The sequence below is a fragment of the Peromyscus californicus genome, unplaced genomic scaffold (genome assembly GCF_007827085.1).
Source record: "Peromyscus californicus insignis strain IS unplaced genomic scaffold, ASM782708v3 Scaffold_18__1_contigs__length_77618521, whole genome shotgun sequence".
NCBI lineage: Eukaryota > Metazoa > Chordata > Mammalia > Rodentia > Cricetidae > Peromyscus > Peromyscus californicus.
Window position 1 is genome coordinate 68,576,627 of NW_026294480.1, and position 6,867 is coordinate 68,583,493.

Here is a 6,867-nt window from a genome sequence, read left to right on the forward strand (position 1 = left end):
CACAAGTAACAACTCTAGACGTCAATAAAGTGTGAGGACAAAGTAAAGTAGCATATCGTTGACCTGCAGTGTGGAATATAACAGTCTGGTGAGGGATATGAAATCCAAGGAATAGGCTGTATGTGGTACCCATTCAGTCATTTTACTGAATTGCCCCTTTTTTTTTTTCATTTCAAATACTGTGCTACACATTAAGAACACAAAACGTACTTTATCAGTAGCTATCAGCTTCATAGCATTGAAGAGAAAGAGATTTTAAAAAAACATATAAATGCTGTAGGTCAGTTGAGGAAGTTAAAGCAAAGTGGGTAAGTTTATGAGTTTGAGAGTCAAATCCATCTAGAAGTGTATTATCCTGTATTCTTCGGAAAGTCTTACAAAGCTTTTGAATCTCATTTTCTTTATCAGCGATACCTGAATTGCAGTATATAAACATTCACTAGATGTTAGTTGTTGCTGCTGTTAAAAGTAAAGTATATATTCATGAGGTGATTAATTCTATCTGTATGGTTATAGAAAGCTTCAAACAGAAATGCATTTAAATTTTATTGTGTGGGATGAATGTGATTCCCCAGGAAGAAAGGAAAGGAACAGCATTCCAAGCAATGAACAACATGGCTGAAGTCACAAAGACACTAAGGTATTGGGAAGGAGGCTGAAATGATAATAAAATGTAGAATGGGCTAGAGTATGGAAGACCGTATAGCTTATGAACCATGAGCAACTACTGAATGCTAAAGTAAAAAGGATGCATCAGTTTTTGATTTGTTGCTCTCAAGAAACACCTTTGTCAGGCTACTTCATGAAGAAATAAATTTATTCTGGCTTACAGTCCTGAAGGTGTAAGGTTAAGGAGCTGCATTTTGGTAATACTTTCTTGTTGGAGGAGTCCTGTCAAGACAGAGAAAATTACAAGTCAAGAGATGGGAGGAGGAGGCATGTTTTCTGGTCTCTCTTTTTCCGAAGTCACAACAATTCAGTAATGGGGATTCCATCTGGATATCTAATCCTAATCACCTTTGAAAGGAAGCATCTCCAACCACCATAGTCAAATTACGTTTCCTCCTTCTCAGCATGTTAATATGGAGATTAAGTCTCAACACATGAATACTCAGGGAACACCCAAAAACACATCCAAGCTGTAGTAGATGAACTGGCCGAGAGAGAACTTCATGGTAGCATGCAGACACCACCTAGGAAGAGAACAAGAAAATATCTGAAAAGAATCATAACATAAACTAGAAAAACCATAGTCTCTGGACTGGAATTAAAGAGACGAAGCAGTACATGCCCACTTCCTTCCTTCCCCTTCCACACACGCTAAACCTACATATTTATTATTCAGTTGGTCATATAAACTCTGAGCTCTGTCTCCCCATCATTAAATCATGGTAATAGCATCAGGTTGTAAGGACAAAAATGAAGAGAGTCTGGCAGGTGGAAAGAACTCTAGAAGTTGATTTTGTCATCTTGCTTTTCTCCATAAGAGTAATCCTTCCTTACCACTGTTTGGTTTAACTAGTCTCCCCTTCCCACACCAACTCTTTATTACAAAATTCTAATCATACATTTTTAGACCTATAATGTGCATGGAGTTACAATTTTAATTCAACTCAATACATTTTAACTAGTTCCTCTTATGCTTGAAAGTTTTTGAGACACAGGATATAGTCCATACCTATAAGGAATTAATCCTCTCTTCCTTGCCCTAAGAAAATTCAGATTACATTGTGGGGAAGGTGATATATGTGCAACACTATAAAATATAATATAAAACAAAACAAGAGAGATGAGAGACGATACAACAAAATGCAAAGTAGAAAAGCTTTGTAGGATGCTAGGAGACCCATGTTCTAACACTCACTGTCCAAATTTCTTGGGATACATTGATGATCAGCAGGAAGGTATGGACGCTAGGCAGTGGCATTCTTATCTGATTCTACCACTTACTCTGAACTTGGTGCAGATTAATTTACTGCTCAATAGTTTTACCTACCAAGCAAAGATCACAATAAAAAATGTTCCCTGTAGATGCTGTATAGATTAAACAAATTAAAACATGTGAAGCGCTTAGAACAAATACTACTTAGCATGGAGGAAACACTTGGTCAGCCACCTAAAATACATCTAACCCTCAGGACCCTTTAGTATAAAATAAACACAATCATTGCCACATTGACCTGAACAATAAGATTGTGGTAAGGACTTACAAGAAATAAGACCCTTTATGTGAAAGTGTTTTTTATTATTGAGTATATAATACCCAACTGCCCATGTTATTTAATGTTGCTTTGTTTGTTTGTTTGTTTGTTTGTTTTCATGAACTCTGAGTCAGCAGGTAGCAGATACCTCCTCACTGTATCCTTGAGACACCTTCTAGATGGAAGCTCCATTTGGAGCCCATCCTAAACTGTCAACTATACCTTGCTGGAATCCTAGTCAGTGAAAACATGAGACAAAGAGAGACAAGCAGAAGAGGCAGCTCATTGCTTTGAATAATCATTTGACTGAGCTCTCTTAACCGATGAACCTGTAGGCCTTGATGACCACATTTTTTACATGATATTAGAGTAAATACAGGAAATTCAATCTCTTTTAAATGTTATCCACTTGGGATGTCTGTTGACATTTTGCAAAGCAAACCATAAATGTACTTAAACCAATGAGTAAAACATTAAAATTAAAAAGCAGCCTCTCTTTTCTCCAAGTACCTTTTTCAAATGGCACAGAGAACTTTACACAAGCTCTGGGCACCTCTACATGTAATTCCTCGGGGCAATGGCATTCATCGGGACATTGAGCAGCCTGGTCACGTAGTGCTGAGTCAACCCCATTCTGGGACTTTCCTCATGTGAATGCAGTACTAGTCCTGAGATGTCATTATTCCAGTGTGGTGCTGAAGCTTATATTGCTTTACAGGAGAAAGAATCAGAGTTTAAAAGGCCAGAGCCACCATTTTATATCAGGCTACTGTAACACTCTTGAACAGTTACCATTTTAAAAGACAGTGCCTGGAAGAAAAACACTTACTCCACAATCATGTGGTTGGTAGGCCGCCAAAAGAGGTTTCTGCTCTTCTATTGCACATCCTCTTTTTATTTTTCATTAGGGACCAAGTGTTGGTTCTAAGAATATACTAGGTTATTCATAACACAAAGTAGATCTCTTAATGAGAGATGTACCACGAAGTCACTGGTAGATGACTTAGCTTGGATGTGCTTATGAAAGACAATTGCAGCATTAAGTATAAAAGTTGGGAGCGGTTCTAAATTACCCATTTGAATGAAGGGTTATAAACTAACGTGTGTGTGTGTGGGGGGGAATCAGCACTTTCTCTAAATCGTCAAAGCCCACTAGGAAACACTAGTCTGGATATGCTATAATTAGCTTAACCTGGAAGATGGTAGGTGCTATGACCAATACATTTGGCATGATTAATGATAGAAATCCGTGACAGCAAAAAGCCTAGAGATCAAAGAGTGGATTTTACTGGAGAAATCTGAAAATCACAAACAACAGTGTGTGCACGTTTCTGCCCTTTGCTAAGGGGTAGAAATACACTACCGGTAGACTTCTTTCCCAAGGTGGCTTAGAGCCTTAAAGTCAAACTTCGACATTTACATCTCTTCATTTACAGACTTTATAACCTTTACTTAAGAATTTACCCAAAGTCAACTCCTAGTGTTTCTTTTCTAACTATGTCTGTAGTTGCACAGATAGACACTTCAGTTCCTAGCATTACCACCTGAAGGGTGATGTAATTAAGAGCTAAGACTAGGGATAACATTCCAAGGCCCATGGGTAGCAAATGGCTACCACTCTAAAATAAAACTCAGGCCTGTTTTGCTGATAACTAGCACTAGACCCCAGCACTCGCTGAATCTCAGTGTTAACCACATTTCACAGTTGGGTTTGTCCTCTGGTCCATTTGGAATCATACTGGGAAGCAGTCCATCCACATTTGTTCTTTCCTTTTCACCTGATATATCCTTACCAAGACAAAGAGAGCTTGCAAGTAGCCAAGAGAAGATCAAAGCCCTTTAAAATAAATCCACATGAAGCTTTTAGCAGCAAGTAATTCATCCCTATCTGACTTTGGAACTCTGAGGCAGACATTACAAAATGTTTAAATAACCATGGGTAAATGTAGTACCCAATCTATACAGCCCAACTGTCAACTTCTCAGGGTACCATAGAGAGATAAGCAAAAGGAAGCCAAACCCTAACGGCTGATGCTGTAGACTAGGTATAGATGTCACTACTGTGAATCCTTCCAGGTGTTCAGGATGCCTTTGCTGGTGGACGCAGCTGTCCTGTATGGCACCTGTGGGAACCATCAGTAGAGCTCAATGAACCTCTGAGGGCAAAGGTCAATCTTTCAATAAAACTTTGGGAAACATTCGGCAATAAGGCATAAACCCAGGCATGGGAACCATGCTCTCCCACCAGTGTCAATGGTTCATCTTTCTGTTCACCCCTCTGCATCTGCAAAAACACTGGGAACCTATGTGTTTCCTTACACATTCGGCTGCAGGTTTCAATACTATACAGTGTTTAATGCCAGAATATCAACTGAGCATCTGGGCAGAAATATCCGAACATGCTATCACATACAACAATGTAATCATTTACAGGAAATTCACATTACACATGGGTTAAAAAAAAAAAAAAAAACAGTCCCTAAAAATCCAGAAAGTATGTGTCCACCACGGCAGTGAGATGGGTGAGATTGAGATAGCCCAGGTGGGTGAGATAGCCCAGGTGGGTGAGATAGCCCAGGTGGGTGAGATAGCCCAGGAGGGTGAGGTAGCCCAGGTGGGTGAGATAGCTCAGGTGGGTGAGATAGCCCAGGTGGGTGAGATAGCTCAGGTGGGTGAGATAGCCCGGGTGGGTGAGGTAGCCCAGGTGGGTGAGGTAGCCCAGGTGGGTGAGATAGCCCAGGTGGGTGAGGTAGCAGCTCAGCAGACACTTGCTGCACAGACCTGGCCAACTGAATTCGGTCCCCAGAATCCATCTAGAGGTGGCAGGAGAGAACTGATCACTCCAGGTTGCTAAAGATCTGCTCAGAGTTCTCAGAAATACGTATATCCCCCTGCCCCAACACACACTCTCCAGGGCCCACCTACACACAACAACCACAACAGCTAATAAAATTAAAAAAAGAAAAACTGCGTTCAGAACTTGAATGGCCTTTGACTGATAAAAGGATAAACAGTCTGGTACATCTTAGCAATGGGGAAAAAATACAGGAAACAGGAGGAGCAAACTGCTGGTACAGCCAGCAACACAGATGAAGACAGAGCGCATTCTGCCACATGAAAGACACCAGCTGAGAAAAGGCAATGTACTATAGGATTCTCCTTATACCACGTTGGGGGAAAGAAGTGCAGGGGTGAAGACAAGGTCAATGGTCTCAGGGCTCAAGAGAAAAAGAAGGAGCAACCACGAAGACTGCTCAGATGAACTGGGGAGCAGCTGTCTCCTGCATCCACGACAGTTTCCTGTCTGCGAATGCATAAAGCTTACAGAATCGAGCACCCCAAAAGAGTGGCTTTCACTGTATGTAGATTGAAATTTTATTTCATGACTATACAAGCTTCTCACGGGCTACACTTTTCTTTCTCTCATTCAGGAAAATTGTCTTCTGAATATTCCTATTCCTTCCGCTTACCATATTCAAGATTTTAAATTTAGCATCAGTACCAGCTTTTCCATAAAGCCTTCCCATGAATATGTTTCCCCATATTCTAGTTCTTTAGAAGGAATAAGCATTACTCACAGAGCTAAAATCTTTATGACTAAAAGATGTCCTCTCTCTCCTGCAGCTTCCACACCTCCTATCACGTACCTCCTGTGTTTTTGTAGTTTGTTAGTGTTATGTTAATAGACACTAACATTGCATTAATATCACATTCTCTTGCGATTCGCTTTTTCATCCAACATTGCCTTCAAGATCGCCCATTCACTTTTGATTGCTGCACTGTATTTCACCATAGGAATGTACCAACACAGCTCCACTGCCATCAGAGAGCTCTCTGAGCCGTTTCCTGTGGTGTTGTGAAGCATCACCTACACCTTTCCCCTCCAGCTAGCGCAGGAGCAACTCAAGGGCAGAAACCGTTCAGAGCCGCTGTTCCTTTGCCCAATTTCCATGGCACCTGAGAACTGCCTAAACACGTGATGTGCTTCTCAGGGAAGATGTTGTTGTGTGCCCGGCACACAATACGCCCTCCATAAAAAATGTGTTCGGTAGATAATCTTAGCAAAGTGTGGATTTAAATCGACAGTGCCCCCACTTCTCCACGGAGTAAGATTTGAGGGGAAACTGCTGCGGTTCCCTCTAGAAAGTCCTGAAGTCATTTGGGGCCCCCGAAGTGGATCTGTATAAAACAAGGTCACCCCGCAGTGAGGCGTCCTCCCTACAGGATTTCCAAGCACTCTACATGCGCAGTTTCCGCGGTGACATTCCCCCCCCCCCCCCCCCCCCCCCCCCCACCCCCCCCCCGCTTTTAAAGGACTCAAGGTCAGTTCAGAGCAGTATTCAAAACTTGAATACATTTTCGGGTGTCTCGGAAGGGCGGAGGTCGAAGTCTTGAGTATACATAATAGTAACAAATTGGCCTTCTCACAGAATTATTTTTTTTTCCTTGACGTGGGTCCCAGATCACGTTTCTGGAGCTGCCATTTAACTACCCACCTCGAGCAGGTCCCACTGCTCGCCACTGCTCGCCCCCCATAGCGCCACTTGCCACCCTTCCTGCTCTTAAGAAGATATAATGTCCTTTGATCTCCTCTCCAGCGCTTTTGTGGCTTAAGGAACGTTGATGTGCAAGACAAATACACACTGTAGCTGTGGGCACGCAGAAC

General features: G+C 41.8%; 1 long non-coding RNA gene across 1 annotated transcript; it reads right to left on the bottom strand.

The window, feature by feature from the left end:
* Nucleotides 1–533: 533 nt before the first annotated feature.
* On the bottom strand, nucleotides 534–6,452 carry LOC128113748 (uncharacterized). Its single transcript, XR_008219618.1, has 2 exons — nucleotides 5,849–6,452; nucleotides 534–1,193 (listed from the first exon to the last, which is right to left on the bottom strand). It is a non-coding gene; the product is annotated as an uncharacterized LOC128113748 (long non-coding RNA).
* Between the last annotated feature and the right edge of the window lie 415 nt (nucleotides 6,453–6,867).